This window comes from Erpetoichthys calabaricus, chromosome 2, assembly GCF_900747795.2.
Source record: "Erpetoichthys calabaricus chromosome 2, fErpCal1.3, whole genome shotgun sequence".
Lineage (NCBI taxonomy): Eukaryota > Metazoa > Chordata > Cladistia > Polypteriformes > Polypteridae > Erpetoichthys > Erpetoichthys calabaricus.
In genome coordinates, this window is record NC_041395.2 from 272,290,568 (window position 1) to 272,317,780 (window position 27,213).

At 35.8% G+C, this 27,213-nt stretch overlaps 1 protein-coding gene across 6 annotated transcripts in view; it reads left to right on the forward strand.

The window, feature by feature from the left end:
* The window catches only part of zmiz1a (zinc finger, MIZ-type containing 1a), a 295,579-nt gene that overhangs the window by 196,011 nt on the left and 72,355 nt on the right, over nucleotides 1-27,213 (forward strand). Inside the window, exon 1 of one of the 6 annotated variants that reach the window (XM_028795541.2) lies at nucleotides 22,997-23,104. The exons of 4 other annotated variants lie outside the window; for them this stretch is intronic. The gene's annotated coding sequence lies outside the window, so the exon portion shown is untranslated. Of the gene's footprint in view, nucleotides 1-22,996; nucleotides 23,105-23,406; nucleotides 23,750-27,213 lie in introns of those variants that run through there. One more of the 6 variants, XM_051923790.1, reaches the window with a different exon arrangement.

Genomic DNA, 27,213 nt, shown 5'->3' on the forward strand with positions numbered 1-27,213 from the left:
TTTTTATTATTGTAATGCTGATCCTTTGTAACTGACAAATTGTTGCTTAATGACAGGTTAACTCCTGGTTTCATTCCTAATTTCATTATAGCTGATTTGTTACCTCAGTTATTTATCCTTGTATCAAGAAGCGGTGCATTAAAAACAAATAAATAACCTACAGTTACATCAATATTTCTTTTTATTTATAACTATGAAAGCAGAGAAAGGTGCTATATAAAAGAGCAGCTAATTAATTGATTGGGTGGAAACACCTAACCTGTATTTAGCACGAAATTGTGGATTTATGTACCTGTATAAAACACAAGCGATTTACTAATCGGGCTTCTGAGTGAGTTGCTCATTCATTGGGTCATTTGTGTAATTGATGTCTGACTTGGAGGAATGCCTGCAGTGGACATTTGGATTGGAATAAAAGGAAATTCGTTTTAGGAGGGTGTAATTGTCAGTGCCTAAGAATCAGCTGTTTCATGGAAAGAATCAGCTGTTTCATGGTATATAAGCATACTGAGTGTATGATTGGATCTTTTGGTTTCTATGCAGTACAGAAATTCTAAGTACAGCGCCATTTTAAAAAAGTGAGATGAACTGGTACAGTATAAAATAAAACAAGCCACTGGCTGATATTTCAACTTGCAGTTGTCACTTGGCATCTATGCCACTGCAAGTACAAACAAGTAAAGTAGTTATGTGTTGTGAAAGACTAATTCTGTAACCTGTTACAGTACATTTAATTGTTTAAATGCAGATGCTGTAATAAAAAGTGCCTAATGACAGAAGTACATTTCAGAGTTGTTCACTTATGGCCTGGTGTTTAGCATGTTTCAATAATCATGTTTATCTAAACATGAAAATAGTGTTGGTAAAATTGAAGAGTGAGATAGTGGCGTTGGCGACCTCCTGTTTTTAAGACTTAGTATATATCTCAAATATAATATTTCCTTAGAAGCATTTTAAAATAGAAATCAAAGCCCAAACTAGTAAATTGATACACAGAAATGATAATGCTTATTGTAGTCATATATCTGTTCTTTTCCAGAAACTGCTTAATCTAAGTCAGAGTTCCACACCTCTCATTACATTAATTTACATATAAAAGCATATTAGAAACATACAAAGAAGAATGCATAGTATATGTGTTTTGTGTGTGTAAACAAGACATACAGCTATTATAAGAGATTGTCTAGATTGCCAGCCTTAATTCATTTACATTTATTTATTTGGCCGACACCTTTATCCAAGACGACTTATAACAATTATGGTACAATTGGTTACATTTCTTTTGTTTTTCCAGTTGGACCACAGGCAGGTCAAGTGACTTGCTCAGGGTCACACAGTGTCAGTAGAAGGATATGAACCAACAACCTCAGGGTTTGAAGTCCAAGGCCTTAATTAACCACTACACCACACTGCCATAATACCCATGGTTTATGTATGGAATTTGCATTATCTTTATATGTACAAATTTAATATTACCATAGCAGTACCTGGATATGAAACATTCAGAATAAAAGTGATTGCACTACAGTATATGAATTACATTGTTTTTCTTTATTCAAGATTCTGAAATTAGCAATAATATTTCAAAATGTGTTAGATGTTAATGTCTACTTACTTAGATTTACAAGTATAGCCCGTATCGTACTAAATGTTATTTAAAATAAAAATAATTTGGTATTTGGTACACCTCAAGAGGAAAAAAATGGAGTTGTTGCTTCTTACATGGTTTTAAATATTCAGTCAATCAGTTGGTACTACAGTAGATTCTTTATTTGTAAGTTGGTAATTTTTTATGTAATTCTGTTTTCCCCTTAACACTGTCGAATTAGGTTTTATAAGGTTTTCAATGTAGCAGCAGGTTTATGGTATTTCTTATGAATCTTGGGTCGAGTAAAGCTAGCCATAACTATGGAGTTAAAATGATACATATTTAAAGAAATGTATGCTAATTTTGAATGGGATATACCTGAAAAAAGACATCCCACTGCGCTGCATCAGAGATTATAAGAACAGATGCAACCATCAGGGTTGTGGCTGAGTGAGCTGCATTTATTTTGTGAGTTTGCTAAGGAAGAGATTAGTCTGCTCTATTAATCTGTGATTACTTAAGCTATGTATCTGCTGCACATGGTATGCTGGAATAGGTGTTACACCCCCTCCCTCTTCTCCCAAATGTCCGTTTAATTTGAGCAAGAATGGTGACATATAAGTAAGTAGTTTGTCTGGAGATCTCTCAAAAGCACAGATTACTACAAGCTCCCCGTCTTGTTTACTCATTGGTAGAGTCAAAAGAGATTGTTAGAGCAGAAGTGCTTAATCATCGCTCTCCCTGTGTGGGTTACAGTGGCACATTCCACTGAATCTTGCTTGAACAAGTACAAGGAATTCCTTAACACTAGAGTAGAGAAAGCTCAATGACTTTTATGGGTATTTATTCACAGTAAATGTCCATTAGATTGGCTAAAGCAGCAAGACTATTAACTTCCCTTTCCTTTAAAGTATTACTCTTTTTTTCTGCTTTTTATTTTTTTTTAATTCAGTTACTCACATTTGTCTGTACACAGGTGTCTGTCATCATTAACCATAGAAGTAGAGTGTTGTACCGTGTTAGTCATAGATTGATACAGGAGAAAGTAGGGTGAAATGACACCTTTTATTGGCTAACTAAATAGATTACAAATGCAAGCTTTCGAGGCAGCTAAGGCCCCTTCATCAGGCAAGGTGTAACCAGTGTGCATTGCATTTACAATGATGTGCATTTATAAAAATGACAATGTGTAATGTTAAACAATAAGTCTTAAATAATTCTGATATTAATACTATACATAGATTTAGTGAAACATTTTCTAAAATGTAGTTACCTACTATAAGTACCAGGTGCTGCCCAAGCATGGAGGCATCAATTGAATTTCAAAATAAACTATAGCCTATGGTGTTCCCTTGTACACAAGGGGAAATCTGTGCAAAATATGGTGGAGATGGGTTAAATGTGTAGATTTGCATACTGGACAAACTCAAGCAGGGGTTTCTGTATTTAATCAAAAGCATCATTTATGTTCATTTAAATTTTCATATTAAGAATAATTATAATAATGATTTACATCTCTATAGCAGTTTTCTAGCTACTCAAAAGCATGTTAAATAGAAGATATTTAAATAGTTAAATCGATAAATTTTAGTTTGATGAACATTAACAACACCAACTTGAGAACTTATGTATTCTATTAGTTGCTTTCTGATGCTAATGCCTTTGTTGTGAGATACTGTAAATGCTATCAAATACGTACAGTAATTAGCAGGCACTGAATAATGTAGCTGCCAATGTAAAGTATTAATAAAATATTATATAGAAAATATTTCAAGGAGTAAGTTATACATTGTAAAAGATTTCATAAATCCAGAACTTGAAACTACTGTATAACACTGCTCTGTAAATCTCAGCTCCTAGTGCTACTTCCATTACATTTCCAATTTTTTTTTTATCCTCCCGCATCTTGCAGATGTATATGATAGGTTCTTTGATCACTATAACAGTGTGTTGATAAGTGTACATATATCTTGAGTGCGCCCTGTGATGGACTAATGTTCCATCTATGGTTGGTTTCTGCCTTGTTCCAAAATGGAACACTAAAAGCACCAGCTTCTCATGACCCTTAACTTGGATTAAATGAGTTCAGGAAGTTGATAGATGAAAAAATTTAAAATGTGCAACTGCACACTGTTTATTTTTCATAAAGTCCTAAGACCTAAACAAAACACACAAGTAGCCAGACAAATAATAAAGTGACACACTCGTCGAAGACAGAACAATGCCACATTACTTTATATTGATCTTACAGAAAATAAGTAGCAGATTAGTGTACAATAGTGATTCTGTCACTTCCACAAAATGTGCCTACTATGTAAGTCACTTGTTTCCTTATTTTCCTTATTACTAAATAGCAAACAGACAATATGGCATAGTTTTAAAGTACCATAATTATAAAAAAGAAAATGTAAGAAAACCCAATTTACAGGAGAGACAGGAGTGTGTAGTACATTTATAGAGTATTTAAGATGGTTTTTGATGATGAATGACTTTCTTTGCTGGTAATATAAGGTTATTAAAATATGTGTTTATTACATGTAACAGGTATCAGAATGATTAGACATATTAGCACAGGTCTTGGTGGTTATTGCAATGAGATTATACATAAAAAAAAAAATGGGTAACTCCCCTTTAGGCAAAAGTAACAAATGACAAATGCCCACAACTTTATTTATTTATTTATTTATTGCTTTCTCTTTTGATTTTAAGTATATGTGCACTCTATTAAAGAGAGTTCATGAAACAAACATGGTCTACATGATGAGTACAAACACCTCCTGAAATTAAGATAAGCTTTCAATAACAAAAAAAGAAAATTGTGAAACAGGTCTGAGCCTCTGAATAATATGTTTTTATGCAGTAGTTGAATGGCTTACTGAATGTTTTGGAGGTGTGCCACACACAGATACAGAGGGGAAAAAATAAATTATGTTTGTTTCCGTACAAGCCAGTCTTAACATGAATTCTTGTATAGAGTCAAATGATTCTTTGTTTCACTGTAAGACTTTGTCTAGACTTTGCAATAGAACTAGATTTAACAACATGCTGTTTCACCTAACTTGATGGGCATAAAACAGCCTGTTTCTCATTTGTTTGTACTGTATGTAATATGCTGTGCTATCTCCTAGATTTAGAGAAATATAAATAAAAGTGTATATGAAGTGTAGTTCAGCTGAAAAAATATGGATAAGAAAAATACATTATTCCAAAACAGTATTTGATGTCAAATTTTTATTTTTGATGTTAAAAAGCACTAACATGAATCAGTGTAGTTTACTAATCAATGATTTTAGCTTAATTTGTTTTGTTAATATTCACAGTCTTTGGTGTTTTGTTTTGAATATAATTCCATACTCAGTGCTTTTTTTAAGAGAATCAATGGTAAATGCAGAGTGTATCAGATGGCATAGATTTATAATACATTGAAAGCAGCTGTCCTCGTAACTATGAAAAACTTCAGTGGTCCCAGTAGGTTTTGTTTTAGTCCTTGGGACCCATTCACCCAGATTGTGTTGTAATTTTGTATTATGTCTGAGCAAGTATTTGACAAATAAAGACATTAATGTTGTGTTGATTTGATAGCTTAGGGTATAGGAAACTAAAATAGCACTATAATCCACTGCATAGTAAGATCTCTCCTGTGTACATAACTTTCTCACACCGCCAAATTTACAACTTGGATAAATATAGCCATATTGGACCTTCCATATAACTGAACAAGTTCACCTGTTATTCATGCTGACGTTGAAATAAAGCTCTGTGTAGCACATTGGTTAAGTAAAAGATGTGCACATTTGAAGAACAATCCAACTTCAAAGTTTTCCAGCATCTTGGTAAATCAGCAACTGAAACAGTACAGATGCTTCAGCAGTGCACATTGTGACCAAGTACATTTCACCTGGTGGTTGTCATACTTGCCCACCTCTTTTATAGTAGACCATAGCACTCTCCTTTTCCCCTCACTTTGAATCATGGTCTTGCCATTTGCCAGTTTTCTTTTGCCCAAAGTATCCTCTTTTGCCTGCTTGACACAAACGTTGAACTACTGCTGGCAACTCCCAGTTTCACAGACTCCCTTAGCAGTCGTGTCTCTTAGGCAACTTCACCTTTCACACCTCCTGAGATGGTCAACACACTTCTTCGCCTTCCAATTAGGGATTGTGTGTTGCCCTTTGGCAGCTAGATATTATTTCTTATTAAGAATTTGGTTAGCATTCTTACAGTTGAAAACTGTAGCCTCTGTGGCCCTCCATGACATGAGCTGAGTAGCCTTAACATATTTTTTTTCATAATTTTGATACATGATAAATTTAAAATGTGCTTACTATTTACAGTTAGGTCCATAAATATTTGGACAGAGACAACTTTTTTTCTAATTTTGGTCCTGTACATTACCACAATGAATTTTAAATGAAACAACTCAGATGCAGTTGAAGTTGAAAATGATGCATTAAAATGTGAGGCAACTAAAGCATTTTTTTTAACACAATCCCTTTATTTCAGGGGCTCAAAAGTAATTGGACAATTGACTCAAAGGCTATTTCATGGGCAAGTGTGGGCAAGTCCGTCATTATGTCATTATCAATTAAGCAGATAAAAGGCCTGGAGTTGATTTGAGGTGTGGTGCTTGCATGTGAAAGATTTTGCTGTAAACAGACAACATGCGGTCAAAGGAGCTCTCCATGCAGGTGAAAGAAGCCATCCTTAAGCTGCAAAAACAGAAAAAAACCATCTGAGAAATTGCTACAATATTACGAGTGGCAAAATCTACAGTTTGGTACATCCTGAGAAAGAAAGCAGGCACTGGTGAACTCGGCAACACAAAAAGACCTGGACGTCCACGGAAGACAACAGTGGTGGATGATCGCAGAATCATTTCCATGGTGAAGAGAAACCCCTTCGCAACAGCCAACCAAGTGAACAACACTCTCCGGGGGGTAGGTGTATCGATATCCAAGTCTACCACAAAGAGAAGACTGAATGAAAGTAAATACAGAGGGTGCACTGCAAGGTGTAAGCCACTCAAAAGCCTCAAGAATAGAAAGGCTAGATTGGACATTGCTAAAGAACATCTAAAAAAGCCAGCGCAGTTCTGGAAAAACATTCTTTGGACAGATGAAACCAAGATCAACCTCTAACAGAATGATGGCAAGAAAAAAGTATGGAGAAGGCGTGGAACAGCTCATTATCCAAAGCATACCACATCATCTGTAAAACACGGTGGAGGCAGTGTGATGGCTTGGGCATGCATGGCTGCCAATGGCCCTGGGACACTAGTGTTTATTGATGATGTGACACAGGACAGAAGCAGCCTAATGAATTCTGAGGTGTTCAGAGACATACTGTCTGCTCAAATCCAGCTAAATGCAGTCAAATTGATTGGGTGGCGTTTCATGATACAGATGGACAATGACCCAAAACATATAGGCAAAGCAACCCAGGAGTTTATTAAAGCAAAGAAGTGGAAAATTCTTGAATGGCCAAGTCAGTAACCTGATCTTAATCCAATTGAGAATGCATTTCACTTGTTGACGACTAAACTTCAGACAGAAAGGCCCACAAACAAACAGCAATTGAAAGCCGCAACAGTAAAGGCTTGGCAGAGCATTAAAAATGAGGAAATCCAGCATCTGGCGATGTCCATGAGTTCAGGACTTCAGGCTGTCACTGCCAGCAAAGGGTTTTCAACCAAGTATTAGAAATGAACATTTTATTTCCAGTTATTTAATTTGTCCAATTACTTTTGAGCCCCTGAAATGAAGGGATTGTGTTAAAAAAATGCTTTAGTTGCCTCGCATTTTTATGCAATCGTTTTGTTCACCCACTGAATTAAAGCTGAAAGTCTGCTCTTCAACTGCATCTGAGTTGTTTCATTTAAAATTCATTGTGGTAATGTACAGAACCAAAATTAGAAAAACGTTGTCTCTGTCCAAATATTTATTGACCTAACTGTACATCTTTCCATTTGTTTTTTGCAAATAGTTAATATCTGTGCAATGTACATGAGTAAATGTGTTGTCTTTAAAATCTTTGTACAGTGAGTGAAGTATAATATGGTTTTTCCATTGGTCCGGTTCGGTAGATGATCAGTTAATTTTTCACAGGCCAGATATTTTTCTTTGTTTTGATATTGCATTTTTCCAGCACAATCATTAAGTATCATGCATTTTTTTTACTAGCATGTTTCCAAATAAGATTACAGTTAATTAATGTGGAAAATTTCTGCTAAAAGATAAACATCACATGGATGATTTGGGGAAAATGCAATTAATCTGTCTACAGTGTCTTTCCATATAATAAACTATCTTAGTCAAAATTCAATGTCTCATGGAGATCAGAGACAATTCTGACATCACTGGGCAAAAGGCTAGAACCACCTCTTCATGATGGGCCATTCAATCATAGCATATGTAAGTACATATACACAGACAACGCACACACACCCACCCCTGCCCACGCTAGCTAACTACAATGAACAATTTTTATAAATGAGGTTTTATAAGAAAATATAAACATGCAGTTTTCAGATACAGAACATACATTTACCCTAGCATACATTAATCATTTGTCAATAATTGTGCCTGGGTTTTGTTACACTTTTAGAATAAAATCTCAGAATGTTTTACACAGACTAAATGCAGAGCATCATTTGTTATGATGAGGCATGCTTCAATACATTCCTTGCTATGAAATATTTAAATGTAGGGCTATATTGTATTTACAGTGGTTAATTCTGCACCATATTCTCAATGTCTATACTCGTGTATGTTATTTTGTTAAATTTTACAGCAGGCCGAATCTGTGGTATACCTAGTATAATATACAATATTATAATCTATCCTTTGATCTGAATACAAAGAGTTTGCCATCTGCAAGCTTCTTTGCTCGTTTATGTTGTTCATTTTAACATTTTTTGTATGCAAAAGCATTTTCACAGCGGTAATACATAAGGTAAAAATAGATCACTATTTATAGTATTGCCAAGTGCTTTCTTAAGGCTTTGTGATGCCTTGTATTGCTTGAAATGCAGCAGAGGCACAGATGATTGTGTTTGATCATATTACACTGTTGTTCCTATCAAAGAATTTTCCCATCGTGGGTAATGCAGTATTCAACGTATAATGTACTGTAAAAATTTTGTCCTTTTAAAGAAATGGAGGTGTTTGATATACTCATTAGCTGGTTGGCCAGCCGAGTATGCACAATTAAATGATAAGGACACTTGCCAGGACTATAATGCATATGGGGCTTTTGTTTATCTTCTGCCTAAGGAGCTATTGCTGAGCTGCTCTACAGAAGTATTAATGTCAATAAAAATGTTAAGTGAAATACTGACCTAAAAGCACTAGCAGGTAAATTAGACACTGTAAATATTAGTTTATCTTTTTTTCATACAGGGTGTGTAACCTTAAGGTGCAGCATTTATGTTTATTTGCTAAAACAAAAAAGATATCTCATTATAAGCTCTTGAAAATTTTTTAATTTTGTATATAAAGAAGAAATAATTTTTGGCTCATGATGAAATTCTCTAGTTTAGTAGCATTTGTTCCTATGGCAGTGTAAATGCAGGAATAGTTAATGTGGTTTCTGCTTTAAATTCTAGAATTAGTTTTCCCTTTTAAAATAGCTGGTGTCATGCATACCAAATGATTCAAGACAAGTGTAGCGCCATTGTAACTTTGACTAGATCGGCATACATAATTCAAGCATAAATAGCACTTGTATGCCAGCAGTATAATGTTCCTTCAGTGTACATTGCCTTTTATCAGTTTTTTATGAGTTTTGTTTTTTAATTTCCTGAAACATCTGTGCAGTTTTTTACAATACCTGGTAATTTACAGGGATATGTAAGTTAAGTCACAGAGGAACGCAGGAGTTGGGTAATTTTAAGGTTTCATATTTTATTCTGCTTCCCTATTGAGGTTTGTGTGTATCAGGTAACACCAACATGTTAGACATACATGCTGCCTGCATAGCCCAACACTGGTAACTTTACAACCTAGCACTTTTTTTTAATTTAAATTTAAATTTATAAAAATGGTTTTGTAATTTTAATTTTTTTATTGTAGATTTGTTGTCGAGTAATTGAAATCCAATATTGCATATATTTAACTGCTTTTCTTCATAATATTATATGACCATCCAGTGCAGAAAAGTAGCCGAATTTCTTGGTAGTGCTGTGTTCTTAGCTATTGATCATTTTTATTTATTTGGGAAAGGTTCAAAAATGCTTATAGCACATGGCAGAATTGCTCAGATTGTTACAAAAATGTATATAAAACAGTAAATGTAACTACCACATGACTGTTAAACAGATTGAAAGATTTATATTTTTGATGTACTGTTAATATCATGTGAGAAAAATATTGGAACTAAGAAGGCGACTTTTTTAATACCCAAGTAAGTAAGCCCTGTACAGTGTTTACTATACTGCATACTACTTAATATGCACACATTTCTGGTGATAATTAATACAGAAAGAACATTGTTTGTTTGGATACATATTGCATTAATAGTTTCTTTGTATTCTTTGTAGGAGATCTGTTGTTGTGTACAAAAGGTGAATTAATTAAGCGCTAGCATATGCCATTTTTTTTAATACCATTTTTATTCAGTGGTAAAAAGATTGAGCTTTTGGCAGTTTAACATTTTCTTGACTTCATTAACAATATGTAACCCTTCTCACTGTGTTTTATATAATCTCACTTTCCACTATAGCTGTGTATACTTTAAAAAAAATAGTAGTGTAACATGGACATAGGCAAACCTTCCTGTTAATTTGTGCCATATATGGTCTGTGTAAATTATTAAAAGAATGTTGATTGGTAAAATATTGCATCCTTAGGGAGCTTCACAATGCTGTTGTGGCCTGTTTATTTTAGCTGTCTAATGAGTGCTTAACAGTATGTACCACTTATTGTATGTCTTTTGTGTAATAAAAATGATGCTGAATTTGTGTTTTGCACTGGTATGACAAATCTTGCCTTACCTGACCCTTGGCAGAAGACTCATTCTTTAGTGCACTATACGTGACCCTGAGGATTGCTATGAGGGCCATTTACCACATTGATTGTAACAGTAGAGTAGACAATTGAAATACTGTTAGCTGTAAGGAATGCTGGACCCTGTGATGCTTAGAATAGTGTGCATTTTGGTGTATAGTGAAGCAGTGGTGTTTCAAAAAATCTTTCATATTTGCTCAGAGTTTAAACTGGCTTATTAGGGAGGGGAAATACATTTTGTAAAATGATTAGTTAGATGCTCCAAGTTAGGGTGTCTGTATGCCAAATTCCCCCAAAACGACAGACTATATTTTGATGGCTGATGCTTTAAGAAAAATAAGATATTACATAATGAATTAGGCCTGATCCTTATTTAGTAAAACATCTGTGAGTTATTACATTGTAATAAGCCAGAAAACAGTACATGATTTAATGTATTTATTTTCTTCTTCCATTACATTCATGAATATTTATTTCTCTCTAAACTTTGTAAATGACACCCCCTTACGCTTACAGCAAATTGAATGCTAGCACATCCAGGACTTTTGATGCAAAAGTCTGCACACTCAGCTTTTTTTCTGATGGTTGCTTAGGACATGAAGCGCAAAACCAGAATATCTGGCCACCTTGTCCTAAGCAACTAAATATTGATCCTGTCCTTATTATTTTGATCAAGATTTAAGCTGATTGTTTTCCACACTTTATGGGACAAATGTATTATATGATAGTTTGCATGGCAAGATATTTAAAGCATGTTCTTTGTAAAATGAAATAAAATTCAATTAATGCACAACATTATCAAATTATTGTGTGCATTCAAAATGTAATGTCTCACACAAATTACACATATGATAGTATAGTTGCAAGATTGAAACTTGGATCACTATATTAATCTATCATTCTATATGATGTTTTAATCAAATAATAAATTATGCTTCCCCTTGTCTTTTATACATACTCTTGTTTATTTTGATGGAAAGGACATGAAGAGAGAATGGTTATAAACTAGAGACTTCTTTGCAACTAAAAATATTAAGTCATTTTGTCTGAACTAAAGTCTTGTACTTAATTATTCAAGAACTCTTCAAATAAATTCTCAGAGAAGTGGTTTAAGGTCAGTTCTGATAGTCGTACATGAGAAAGAAATATTGATAATGCATCACTCTGTTCAAGTAATGGATAAACTGAGAGGGAACAATCATTATTGAAGAAAAGTCCAATTATGTGCTGGATAGAATCCAACAGTGACTTGCTGTACTTGAAATTGAGCAGTCTAGAAACTAAAGCATCCTTCAGTCACTAAAAATACAATAATGATGGACTGATTAAAAAAGTCTGTGTTAAAATGTGAACTAGAATTCAGAATTTATTATAAATGAATGAATGAATAATATTGTTAAGCAATCATGTAGCCAGAGATATTTCCCTCAGTAGTCCAAGACTGCAGACCTGTCCAATTTTTTAAGACTGCAAGCAGAATTCATCAAGTAATATATTTGCAACTATTTTCTAAATCTGCTTTTGCCTAGTGATTGTTGCTGGGAGTTAAGGTGATTATATCTAATGCAGGTTTATTGAAGGTAATCTATTTAAAGAAGACTTTACATCATTTTTATAGATTTTTTTTTTTTGGGACGGCTGGCAAAGTTATTAATTTAGTAGGGTGGCGGGGGATGTGGCTCCAAAATTGAAATGTCTTTCTTAAAAGTATGTAGGTTTTTTTATGCTAACTTGCATCTCACATTTAAACAGCAGTCCACCTATTTAGTGATGTTAGGTTAATCCAAACTCAACCATGTATCCTCTGAATAAGCATGTGGCTGGGCCATGCTTGGTGTTTGTCTGTTATGTCCTAAGGCTGTTACAACAAACCTGGTTCACAGTTTATATTGGTACTTCCACATTTTGTAGTCAAATTTATGATTTACTGTAAAAACAAGAAAGGTTTGTTCTATATTTTTTATGGCTTATTAATGCTTTTTTGTAGGAATAATGTGTTGGGAATATGTAAGTAACAACTCACTCTAGTACATTATAACAGAATCATGTATACATACAGTATCTGCCATTTAATTACACAGTATTCAACACCAGTACAATCTAAATACCTCTATATTGCTTGCCCCCATATAAACCATGAGAAACTTAGATCTTCTAAGGTTGGCCTTGCTAATATTCCAAAGCTTTGGCTGAATAAGCTTGTGTCTCTGCTCTGACGCTGTCCATCTAGGTGTGTGTGGCTCTATCAATTACATCAATTTATTCATGGATAAAGATGCACCCTCTTCACTCCTGCCTTCCATAACTGTATGTACAACCTTAGACCTCTCAACCGGGTTCTGCTGAACTTTATGGCTGTAAATGGTTTCAGCTCATTGCACAGTGCCTTGCATTACAGTTTTCTTTGTATTCCACTCTTGGATTTGTCAGTTGATATCATTTGGTGTACCTGATGTTCCATAAAGTGCCTTTATTTGGTATTCCATTCTCTTCCGCTTATCCGAGGTCGGGTCGCGGGGGTAGCAGCTTGAGCAGAGATGCCCAGACTTCCCTCTCCCCGGCCACTTCGTCTAGCTCTTCCGGGAGAATCCCGAGGCGTTCCCAGGTCAGCCGGGAGACATAGTCCCTCCAGCGTGTCCTGGGTCTTCCCCGGGGCCTCCTCCCGGTTGGGCGTGCCCGGAACACCTCACCAGGGAGGCGTCCAGGTGGCATCCTAATCAGATGCCCGAGCCACCTCATCTGACTCCTCTCGATGCGGAGGAGCAGCGGCTCTACTCTGAGCCCCTCCTGGATGACTGAGCTTCTCACCCTATCTTTAAGGGAGATTTATTTATTTATTCAAATGTATTTATTTGGTATTTTTATTACAAACTAATGACTAATAGGGAACAAACAACAGTTTTAGATACAGTATTTTAGTTAGGATAAAGATTTCAGACTGGAAACCTCAATCTTTTTTTGAATTTGGTAGCTGATAACATAAATATTAATGAGTACTACTAAATGTGATGTGAGAAAATGTGTGAATACAAATGATAGGCTTTACAAAAAGTTATATTATTAATTTTAATAAGATATAATAAAAATTATTGTGTATAGCACTTGCATTTATTATTTAATGCCAGTAGTTCATGAAGCATGTTAAAATTCTTGTAATTCAATAAATAATGCAATTAATGTTCAGAATTACAATTAGAGGCTACACTGAGACACACGGATGCCTAAGATAGCATAACAATTCTCATGAAGCACAGCAATTTAACACTTAATACCAATAATCCACAGTAAATTACTGAACTCTGCCATTCTTATTTTCCCTCTGTATTATAAACACATTCAGATAGGCTTAATTTAAGCCTTTTCTGTTACAAATTATTAAAGTGGACTAGAAAGTACTGTACTCCTTACCTACAATGGTATTTTAAAGGTACAATCGGCTTAAAAATGATGGTGACAGCACTTCAAGTAAAATTGAACTTGTCCTTAGTAACACATCCAAGTTTTAGTGAGTTCATTGTTTTTATTAAAGGTGGAAACACATTACAAATTAAAAGTATACTCTTTTTACATCTGTAACACAGGCCCAAACTACTGGCTTGTTTAATTGTTAAGTGGGCCAATCCTAACTGCCAATCAGAATTCAGAACCAGCAGGCAGCTATTTTTTTTCCCAGAGATGGGGGAATAAAAAGAGATGTAAAGCCTAAATTGGAAATGCATCACATGCCAGCCTACTTATAAACATGGTGGCCTTATACAGGAGCTCATTTTCTACATGGTATCACAAACTCACAGGTCAATAAACCATTGCATATATGTGGTAGCTCCCTGTTGCCCAAACAAAGAAAGTTAGAAAAAAGGTTATTCTGAGAAACCTTCCTAAGGTATACATTCCTATGAAGAAGTCCACACACATTTTCTCTGGGTATTCCAGTTTTTCTCCCACAGTCTAGAAGTATGCTAGCTTGATTATAACAACAACATTTTACTTCCCACATTTTCCTGTATATAGAAAGCAGTACTCATATGAAGAAAGTATCTCCTATAAGACAAAGAAGCTTTGAAATAAGTAATTGAAGCCACAAACCCAAGTCATGGATTTCTTTCAGAAAGCTAACTATATGTGTAGGATGTGCATATGCTTTATTTATTAGTTCATTTATCCAAAGAGTGCAAACGAGCATAAATCCAGTCTTTTTTAAAGCATATAAAAATTAAGTCATAATCTATACTCTGTGTGTGTGTATATATATATATATATATATATATATATATATATATATATATATATATATATATATATACAGTATATATATATATATATATATATATATATAATATATATATATATATACTGTATATAATACAGTAATCCCTCCTCCATCGCGGGGGTTGTGTTCCAGAGCCACCCGCGAAATAAGAAAATCTGCAAAGTAGAAACCATATGTTTATATGGTTATTTTTATATTGTCATGCTTGGGTCACAGATTTGCGCAGAAACACAGGGGGTTGTAGAGAGACAGGAACGTTATTCAAACACTGCAAACAAACATTTGTCTCTTTTTCAAAAGTTTAAACTGTGCTCCATGACAAGACAGAGATGACAGTTCCGTCTCACAATTAAAAGAATGCAAACATATCTTCCTCTTCAAAGGAGTGCGTGTCAGGAGCAGAGACTGTCATAAAGACAGAGGAAAGCAAACAAATCAATAGGGCTGTTTGGCTTTTAAGTATGCGAAGCACAGCGGCACAATGCAGTTACAATGAAGGCAGCAGCTCACACCCCCTCCGTCAGGAGCAGAGAGAGAGACAGAGAAAAACAAACAAGCAAAAATCAATACGTGCCCTTCGAGCTTTTAAGTATGCGAAGCACCGTGCAGCATGTCGCTTCACGAAGCAGCTGCACAAAAGGTAGCAACGTGAAGATAATCTTTCAGCATTTTTAGACAAGCGTCCGTATCGTCTAGGTGTGCGAACAGCCCCCCTGCTCAATCCCCCTACATCAGGATCAGAGAAAGTCGGCGCAAGAGAGAGAGAGAGAAAAGTAAGTTGGGTAGCTTCTCAGCCATCTGCCAATAGCGTCCCCTGTATGAAATCAACTGGGCAAACCAACTGAGGAAGCATGTACCAGAAATTAAAAGACCCATTGTCCTCAGAAATCCGCGAACCAGCAAAAAATCTGCGATATATATTTAAATATGCTTACATATAAAATCCGCGATAGAGTGAAGCCGCGAAAGGCAAAGCGCGATATAGCGAGGGATTACTGTATAGGGCGGCACGGTGGTGCAGTGGTAGCACTGCTGCCTCGCAGCTAGGAGACCTGGGTTCACTTCCCGGGTCCTCCCTGCGTGGAGTTTGCATGTTCTCCCTGTGTCTGCGTGGGTTTCCTCCCACAGTCCAAAGACATGCAGGTTAGGTGCAGTGCCGATCCGAAATTGTCCCTAGTGTGTGCTTGGTGTGTGGGTGTGTGTGCCCTGCTGTGGGCTGGCGCCCTGCGCAGGGTTTGTTTTCTGCCTTGCGCCCTGTGTTGGCTGGGATTGGCTCCAGCAGACCCCCGTGACCCTGTAGTTAGGATATAGCGGGTTGGATAATGGATGGATGTGTGTGTGTATATATATATATATATATATATATATATATATATATATATATATATATATATATATATATATATATAATTCAAAGTTTACTGAATGACTCACTTACTCATCAACAAAAGTACTATTTTTCCATTTAGTTAAAATGCTGATATTTGGTAGGATGGTACATCTGGGACAGTATGTATTCACTAAGAAAGGACATTTTGATGTACCAATATTTAGAGGCAAACAATATAATTGAAAAACTAAATACTCAAAAATGCTTTAACTGATTTGATTGAAATTTGATGATGTTATATAAATTTATTTGTTGATAAAAAATTTTTTTGTTAATATTATGCTAACATTCATGCTCTGCTCCATACTGAGAACAGGCTTTATGCAAATGATGAATGGAGCAGAAGAAATTTACCAGCCTTGTGAACAGCACCACTGACTAATAAGGTGGACGGACAACTGAAGAAGATGCTGTGTCATGCACAGGATAAAAGAGATGTTATCACATTTAGCATGCACAGTCAGATGCGAAATGGAAGGAGAGAGTTAAATTGAAGGTCAAAGAAGACACGAAGCTCAATGGTTAGAAAGCATTATAAACTTTGAGTGCCAGGAACTATAATGACTTTGGTGTAGGCATTGTTTTGCTAGAAGCAAAAAAGGACAGAGAGAGAAGTAAAGGCATAAATGGTGTCATTGGATTCAGGACAAACCAGAAACCTCAGCATATTTTTAAACTTGATGGGTCCCCCCATGAGTACCTCAATTGTAATACACCTTTACATTTGCATCTAAGAACTTTGAAACGGGACCCCCACTTCGTCCTCCATTTACATATACATCTGCTTACTTTGAATAGAAATGATACTCCACTCTCCAAAATGATTTGCATATAGATTAATATCAATGGGCTATAAAGGGGGAACCACATGCAACTGATGAAAAACACGAAAAGAAGTACTCGAGTAGATGATTGAAACAAATGAGAATAATATACATCTAATAATGAAAATTATATACTCAGATTTATCATTATTCCTACTCATTATCCATTTTAATTAAAAAGAATACACTTTCCTGTAAAGTTGTGTTTTTGCAATGACCATCAGCAAACGCCAAATCACTAGGAACAGATGGGAATGCAGGGATGTTTTACTCATGGACAATTGTATATAGCAATTGTTGAAGAGTAAGCGGCTCCAGTAACCTAATAATATTATTATTATTTGACTGACTCCTGTTTCCAAGGCGACTTACAACATTTGAGATATAATTGATGACATTTCTTTTGGTTTTCCAATTGGAGCTCAGGCAGGTAACGTGATTTTCACAGTGTCAGCAGAAGGATTTGAATTTACAACCTTAAGGTTGAAGTCTAAAGCTTAGACAGCTACACCACATCAATAATATTAACTCTTGGTTAAAAAAAAATAATACAAATATTGTATAAAGAAAAGTACTAAGTTACATAGCACTTCTGATATGTCTGAATAAATGACGTCACTATAACTGAGGCCCATTGTCATACAAAATTTTCCCAGGTGAAGCTGGGTAACAACTAGTTACTGAATATACTGTAGCTAGATTTCTTTACAATGGCAGATTGCATGATGCTGTTTGTACTGTCCTAACACTCATACTGTACTGAAATCATACAGTATGTGTGCAAACACACATGAAATGATTACTTTATAAATATTTAATACTAGAACATAGTAAGAAAAAGTGAGAGCTTTGAAAGTTACCCAACCTATGTATTTTTCTTTACATTTTTTTCATGTAAATCATGAGGTTTAAAATCAGTTTTGACTCTAGTATCCCAAGCTGTTTTCTTACTCCTACTTTAACTTGACTTGATTTGTTTATCACAGTATTGAAGGAAATCAGACTGACTTTTTTTGTTAGTTATGCAATAAAGCCCAACTGTGCAAGTTCCAAAAAATACCTACACCTGTAAATCACATTAAGGATTCATCTCATCAATAAACAGCAAACAAAACTCCAGTCATGTGCATAAGTTGTATAATGCAGTTCAGTCGTGTTTTCTCCTTGGTGCTCAAACCTACTTGCTTTTTCCATCATTGGGTCTGGTCAATGCATAGTACTTGCCATGAGGTGAATCAGAGGAAGGAAAAAAAAATACAGTCTCTTCATATTTTTTTTCTTAACATTTGGTAGCAATAGTGATATGCAGAAAAAAGGGTCAGTGATGTCATACACGTACAGCTTGGAGTTTGGTTTTCTTGATGGGCTAGAAATTTATGCTTTTATGAATTAATGAAGTTCAAAAGTCTTGATGTTCCAGCATCTCTTGTAAACTATTTTGGATCATAATGTGTCTGTTCTCTTAGAAATGTGTTTTCACAGAGCTGTAAATTGTTCTGAGAACAATTGAAATCATTTTGATTGTCTTTGATTTGTGCTATTATGGATATTGGATATTTCCCTGAAAACTTTCAGCTTTGACTAAAAAAGCTCCTGAACTGGAGACTGACTGAAATTTGGGTTCTGTTTCAGTTTAGAAATTTTCAAATTCACTTCATTGTCACATAAAGAGTTTCTTTTTAGTCCTAAACTAAAACTTGTCGTTGGCTGTAGTAGCCTTTTACTACTATCACTGCAAATGGCAGAAGAGTAAGCATTATGCCCATGATGTAAAAATGAAGTTAAAAATTGAAAGTTTCAGCTTTTAGCTTTCAACAGAGATGTCTGATGAATGTAACACAGCTTAGATTTTGTGACTCTAAACATTTTTAGTTTTTCCGGTGTTGGGGATAACTTTTACCCTTTTTTCACCTTATCCAGAGTTCATACCACTTTTACATACTCTGATCATTCTCAATGACAGTATATCTACATCTCATGGCTCAGGTTTATAAAGGCCAAGACCAAGATTAGTGCTAACTTGACAAAAGTACAAAATGTATAAATATCCATGAAATGCAGTAGATTGAAGATGGATGGGCTGTTTCTGAGTGGACATGTCAGGTCATCTCACAGGTGATTGATGCTTTTTTCCACTGCTCAAACTTTGAGAATTTCCAAAAACATTGCAAAGAAATGTTATCAAATACCGTATATACTCGAATATAAGCTGAGTTTTTCAGCACCCAAAATGAGCTGAAAAACGTCACCCTCGGCTTATATTCGAGTCAGGTCCTGCTGCCCCCGCCAACCCGACAGAAAGCTGGAGTGTACAGAACACATACAAATCGGGTTACGACCAAAAAGTTTGCCAAACTTTTGCATCTGTTCACAACCACACACTCGGTATACGAACAAGCCATTTTCCCTTTCGGTTTGTGCACGCCGATGATTTCCGCACTTGTTCAGTCTCTCCCTGTACAGCGAGTGAGAGAGAGAGAGAGAGAGTGCGCACGCACAAGAGAGAGAGACACACACACACACACACGCGAGAGACACACACGCACGCGCGTGCGTGCGTGCGAGCGAGAGATATACCATATTGTTTTTGTCGACCCTCTTCTCCACTTACAGAGCTAGTTTACTGTTTTTCTTTGAAATAAATACTCAAAAACATTTAACCTACTGATTTTATTGGTATTTATTTTGATTATTGAAACTTACCAGTAGCTGTTGCATTTCCCACCCTAGGCTTATACTCGAGTCAATAAGTTTTTCCAGTTTTTGTAGGTAAAATTAGGTACCTCGGCTTATATTTGGGTCGGCTTATACTCGAGTATATACGGTACTTTTAGTTCTAACCTTGTTCATTCATTTCTCTGAAGTTGAAGTGCCATAGGTCGGTTTTAAACATAAAAGGATAGTAAACTGGAAACCACCAACACTGGGTAAAATGAGTTTTGCCACTGTACTTTATAGTATGGAAATCATATTAAAAAGGAAGCTCCAGTGGCATGAAAATCAATATGGCTCTGTTATTTCAGGATTGTAATAAGAGAGTTAAATTTGTTCACAGTCAGTTGACCAATTAATGAGTTATGCATGCCACCGACATGTGGGGGACTGAAACATGCACAGAGTTAGAACTTCACTGTACTCTGTACACATGATAATACTATTTCTACTTTTACTACTACAATACAGTGGAACCTCGAGATACGATCACCTCTGTATACGAGAAATTCAAAACACGAGGAAAGTATGAGCGAAAAATTCAGATCTAAATGCGAGCATTGGCTCGCGTAACGAGCCACGAGCCAGGCTGTGGGTATAGCTCGCGGCTTAGCGAGTTGGCGTGGTAGCAGTTGCGAGCCGCGATCTGCGGTGTCTGCGTTTCTCACTTAAGTGCACAGGTGGGAAACTGCCCACATCCATGATTGTTCCTGTGGCTGATGGGCTGCAGCTGCCATGTCCTCCCCGCATATATAGAGAAGCGCGAGCCGGTTAAGGGGGAGAAGAAGTAAAAGAAAAGAGAGAGAGAGAGAGAGAGCGCGAGCAGGCAGGCAGGCGGTGCGGGGGAGCGAGCGAGCGAGCGCAGGCTCACGTGTAGCTGAACAGGCGAGCCAAACAGCTGAAGCAGGACGGTGTAGAGAAGGTCAGCTGCATTAAGTGTGTCTCGCCTGTTGCAGAGCCCGCAGGTGAGACGCTAACAGCGAAGAAGCACCGGGGATTGTCATCTGTTTTTTAAAGACTGCATCCTTTTGACGTTTTAACCTCGTGTTAAAGGATTGTTATTCTTGTGTATTTTAAACCACCACTTCACCACTGTTTTAAGGATTATTTATTTAAAGATTTATTGAATGCTCTACTGCACTTTAGACACCTGTTTTGATTCTTTTAATGATCAGTTATATTATTTACCAGTGTTATTTATTAAAGGTAGACTACAGTATATATAATTTATCAGTGTTATTTGTTAGGAAAATTGATTTTTATGTTAATATATTTGGGGTGCGGAACGGATTAACTGGATTTCCATTTTTTTCAATGGGGAAGTTTGTTCTAGATACGAGAAATTCGCTATACAAGCTCAGTGCTGGAACGAATTAAACTCGCATCTAGAGGTTCCACTGTATCACACTGGGAATAGTGAAATCGTGTTTGGGTGCCTTAGCTACAAAAATCTGTGAAAGTTTTGAAATTTAAGCAATATATTGCTGTTTTTTCTTCTGTACAATATATACAAAAAAATCATTTAAAAAATTGTAAATTCATGCTGGAAGTAAAAATATTTTTTTCTGTAAGCATTCATTAGATTCTTTACAGGGAAGTGTTTGTTTCTAACTTTTTATTTTCCCTGCATAGAGAATTAACTATTTCTAATTTTCTTAATGTAGAGTACAGTATTGCTATTGAATTAGTCCTAGTGTTCAATAGCTATTTTAAAATGCAAAATCAGTTGCATTTTTGTCAGTAAGTGACAAGATATTGGTTATAGTTTTGCATTTTGTATTTATTTTTGCTCTTTAGTTTGAGTTCACTGGGCACTAAGATGACATTTTTTAACTCTAAAAACACAGTTTTCAAAATGAATAGCATTAACAACAGTGAAGCAGAAGGTATTGGGCAAAACACTTGATAGAATTCCCCCCAACCCCAAACTTTGCCCATAGTGAACGGGATTAGCTAATTTAAAGTGGGAAGTACGATGCCTATATGTGGTACACTTCTGGAGTCAATCCAGTTCTCATTATTTCTTTTTGGTTCTTGTGCGATGGACTCAAAAGTAAATAAATATGCATTGGGAGCACATTTCTTAACCTTAAAAGTGCTTATAGAGTATATGTGCTGTCTGTCACCCAAAGTTTTGAGGATGCTTTTTTTTAAGATCCCAAAGTGTAAAAATAAAGACAAACTAGCAAACATAATCTTTTAGCATTCTTTATGGCACGCTGCTGAGTTTGCTGTTTTTTAATGCCATAAGAAGATACTGCCTTTGCAGTCACCTTTTTAATAGCTATCCCATTTATCATTGTGTGTTCTTTTTATGCATTCACTGATATGTAATGCCAGTTTAACACTCAGTGATAGATGGATACATAGGTAGATGGATCTAATATTGCTCTGCTAATCTTCTTCTGCTAAGTTAGCATTACTTGATATTTCCTTAAATATTCAGATGGCTATTCCATAATTTCTCCGGGCATTTCACAAAAGCAACATTTGTTCAAACAATACAATAGAGAATTTTGTTAGGATAAAATATTACTTTCTTTAATTTTGCATATTTCTGGTCAAATTTAATATTGATAAGCTGAATTTTTGAAATTATTTACTGCTGAAATAAGTATATATGCAAAAAAAGATTTTTATAGCTTGACTGCAAACAAAAATTTCAACTTTTATAATCTATTGCTTCAAGCAGCATTTTGAATTACTGTGCGTTGTAAGCGAGGGAACTTTGTAACTGTAGTTAGAGCAGTGTAAAGGATCATATATTTTCTTTAAATTCCCCCTTCTACATTACCACGCACGCACGCACTGAAGAAAACACGCACAAATAACAGTGAATCCAACTCTTCACATCAGGAAGCCACCAGCATTGCCTAAAAGCAGAGGCTTCTTGGACCCTAATTAGCATGACTAGTTTGATGGATTTAGTCACCGGTATTCTCAGTAGAGGGGGAACTCAGAAGTGCTAAATTTACCAGATCTGTGCACTTCTCTGTTTTAATGCCCCTAATCATTTGTTGAGTACACATGTAATAAATGTGCCTTCAAATTAATTGATTTGAACTTCTTTTTAGACGCTTTGGCCAGAAGCCATGAGAGAGGCTGTGCCCAATGCATTAAGCACCACCCCCTCACAAGTTTGAAATGTGAGCTGCCTGGATTTTTTTCTTTCTTTTTTTTTTTTTTTTTTTTTTTTCTCCCTTCTGGCAAAGTGGCTGTGTCTGCTTATGTATGTGATGTGTGTATTGGGAGAACAAGAAATGGATCAGTAGGCAGTGAAAGAGAGGATGCATCAATAACAGCAACATACAAGCCAAGGTGAGGAGATAAGCATTTGGTGCTCTGTGTGTGTGTGTGTGTGTGTGTGTTTTAACCCTTTAACTTCAGGAAGAACCCTCTTCCTGTCTGTGCAGAGGATCTTAAAGCCGGCAAACAAGAAGACAGGCAGGAGCTGCTTCAGTGATCTGAATTGTATGTGATAGACTCCTGATGTCTATTCTGGTGTGTGAAGTTTTTTAAGCCTAACCTGATTCTCCCTCCCATTGTCTCCTGAGGATTTGTAGCCTGAGTGCAAAGAGGCCGATGGCAAATACAGCATGAGCCCATTAGCAAAGACTCAATCTGTGATTGGTTTTGCCTGTGAAACCGAGAGACTAGCAATGAATAATTGATGTGTATTGTGGAGTAGCTGGACAAGCAATGGAGAGAGAGAGAGAGAGAAAACGAGCGAACAGGAGAAAAAAAAGAGTAAGGGTGCCCTCAGAGAGAGAGAGAGAGAAAGACAGAAAGCTTGAAAATAGCTGCTGGCTTCCTTAGTGCCGAGATTAAGGCCTGCCCTGTTTGCCTTTGTTCTGCAATAACAGATTCCTGCTTAGAAGTGTTTCCAGACATATGTGCCCTTTTCTTGCAATGAAGAGGGAAAAATAACACAGAAAGGCAGAGACATTGGTTTGCTGTTTGTGGGTAAGTCTAGTGGTTGTGCTTTGGGAAGGAGGATGAGATTGGAAGGGGGGAGGCACGTGGGGGGGTGGCAAGCAGGGTTTGTAGACGGCACAGTGTTAACAAGCAGGGGGCACTGTGGGAAAACCTGTGAATCGTCAGCAGTAACTCTTGGGGTGTTAGGACACTAGGATGAATTCACAGCAACTGCTTGTGGAGGGTGTAGGGGTGGTCCTTTCTATTGCCTTTAGTGAAGGAATGGAGCTTTATTTTCATACATGTACACTGAAACAGAGGGCATATGTCAGTGTTGTAACCAGCCACATCTGACCCAGATATTTGGGTATAAAGGGTCAGAATAGGTTTGATTGTCTCCCAGAGGAAAGGTGACCTATTTAAAGCAAGTAGTCTGTGAGATGTTTCAGCACTTTAAAAGTTTTTTTTGTTTGCTTTTTTTTATTTTGATAGGAAAAAATGTCTTAACTTTAGCAGATATTGGCGGATATAAATGCAGAGAATCAATATATTTCACATGTTTCCTCTGAATATTTACAGATATCTCACATATATTTTTATGTTTATATATTTTTTAAATGTTTGCATGTGCTTTCTCCCTGCGACCCACTTGTCAGTTGATGATTACCCGAAAATTAGAAATAAATTCTTATCAAGAATTTATAAAATTATTTATGGTAAACCTTTGTAATTTGGATTTCCTGGAGAGATCAGGTGGTGGTAGTAGTAATATTGGCATATGTGCAGAGTGCAGTAAAATACTTGTTTACATGTCGGAAGCAAATTCAACAACTTTGCTTTCTTTCTCTTTGTAGATTGTACTTTGTTGTAACTTTGTTTTTCCCTGAAAATAAGATAAACTTGTGTTTAACTGTATATGAATATTTAAAGATAGACAAGGGCAAAAATCACATGCAGTACCTTAAAGTCAGGTTTCCAGAATTCTGTGGAATCTTATTGTCAGGTAAAGGAAATTCAGTAGTACATATATAATTTTAAGTACTGCCAGCAATTCAAGTCTCTTCTGAGAAAAATCTGTTTTTATCTTTTGACATGCTTGTACAGTGTACTGCAAACTAACCACGTTTATTGACGACAACAAGATATTTCTGTAATTGCGCCATCATCAGGCATTGTTAGAGAGCACATTAGCTAAGAATATTTAAAACATTACAGAAGAATTATTATTATACTTTATTTTGAAAGAAATTAAATAAAGTATGAAACAATACACTATTATGGAGAGAAATGTGTATTCCCTGCAAGCAAGTGGTTAACCATGTGAAGACTTTCATAAGTAGACTTAATTTTGTAGCAGGCTGAGTTTCATAAAGACCTTTAGGGGTCAACTGGAAATGAACCATCTTATTGACCAGTATGATGTTGGTAATATTTTGCATATTACCAATTGCCTTACTACTTTGTTGAACACTTTGTAGAAAGTAAATATCATAACCCATTTTACTTGATCTGAATACTTTATACCTGGTTTGTTGTCCCAACCACCATTGAGTCTTGGCTGTCTAAAGTAAATAAATGATCATGCATTTTCTTTTAGTGCAATGGAAAATGGAACAGAAAACTTGCAAGAGTTGAACTGAGGATTTAATTATAGGTTGTCTCACAAAACAAGATTTCCCCTTGATAAAGTAAAAGTGGATCTTCATGATAAAATAGTTTGTTGTGGTGCTTACAGCAGTATGTTTTGAAAGCATATGATTTAAGTGTTAGCAGTATTTTGTATTACCAATGAGTAACTGTCAGAAATTTTTGCACTTAAGAAGGCAGAGATAAGAGACGAGAAAGGGTGCAATATTTTCTTCTTTTTGAAACACAGTATTTTATTATTCTTCCCATTAAAAGTTAAAACTGCCAAAGAATAACCAGTTTGGGACTTGTTTTAATTTCATGTGTACAGATGAAGTGCCTTGAAACAGTTGTTGGTTTAAAAGGCACTATATGGGTTCAAATTTGCTTATAAATCTTGCTAGTCATCTGTTTTTCTTCCTCATCAAAAACTCTTAGTGAAACAATGATTTCATCTACACTTCAAACGACAGTCTGTGCGTGAATCATATAGTTGCTGGTAAAAAATAATGTAAAAAAAATGTTATTCAGTGGTTAAGCTTAGGTTTTCAATCAGTTTTCATTTTATATAGCACTGTTAACAGCATTCAGTGTCACAAGGTATTGAAATGATGACTTCATTGTACAGTATGTACACAAAAATACCTTTTTTCTTTTTTACAGTTTACTTTCTCTCTTGTAAATATATTTGATTTCTTGTTTGCAGAGTTTTTGATTGACAGCAATGTATGTTTGATAAACCTTAGAGTGAAGAACCCTGCATTGAGTAGTAAGAAAGCAGCAACTTGTTTTCTTTAATCACATTTTCATTGCTACACTGATAACTGTTTATGTAGAAATAAAAGTAAAAATATTTTAGTCTGAGAAGCCTGGAGTCCTGTCGATAATACTGCTAATCCAACTGAGTATACAGTTTCATGGTGACAAGCGTTGTTTATGGGTGGAACCCCTGTTGTCTTTGGTAACCACAGCAGTATATTTTGCCCTGTTATTCTTTTGGTGGAGCACATTTTAGCAGCCCATAATCTGAAAAGTAGTTTAAAGTTGTTTTGATAACAAATTGTATATTGTCATCTCTGCATGGCTGTAATGGTTGTTTTGGCCATTGTTAAGCCCCTCATGTATTCTCTGTTCATTTGGGTCTTCTTAGTACTTTGCTCACAGTTTGATAAATAACAGTGTCAGCCAGCTGTATGGCTGTATAAATACAATCAAAAGCACTTGTGCATATATACCTTGCTTTTTTACTGGGTGTGACTGATTGGTGGGGCTTCAGCAATCAAGTCACAAGCTCTTTGCCAAGTGTTTCTATTCTGCAAAGGTGTATGATGCTTTTAATGATAACTTAAGCTAACACAACAAGAGTTATTTTAGGAATTCCCAGACCAGTCACAGAGAAGGTCTTAGTTTTCTAATAAACCCCCAAAAAGCTAGTCTTTGATATGGCTTTCTATACTGCCTTCTTAGTTTCAGAGTATGGTCCCTCTTCACATGGTGGAAGGTGAGCTATTCAGGGTTGGGCTAACTTCTTTTTTATTCTGGGACAAAGGCAGGTGACTGTAAGTGACATAATCATTGCAGCTGACCTTACTGGACACCACATATTTATTCTTATCACTTCCAACCAGGGATGTGTCCTTCTTAGTAGGATTCCAAACTTCTAAAAGCAAAGCTCAAAATACTCTTCAGATATCTAGAGCTTATTTTGTGTTATATGCTCCCAACACATGTCAGATGGGAAAATGGAGCACACTGTGACAGAAAGCTAAATAAATAAATAGGAAGACAGAGCATTCTGTTAATCATTTATTGCTTATATATATATTTGAACATATGGAAGGAACAGTTCATAGAAGCCTGCTACAGTGGTGTGAAAAACTATTTGC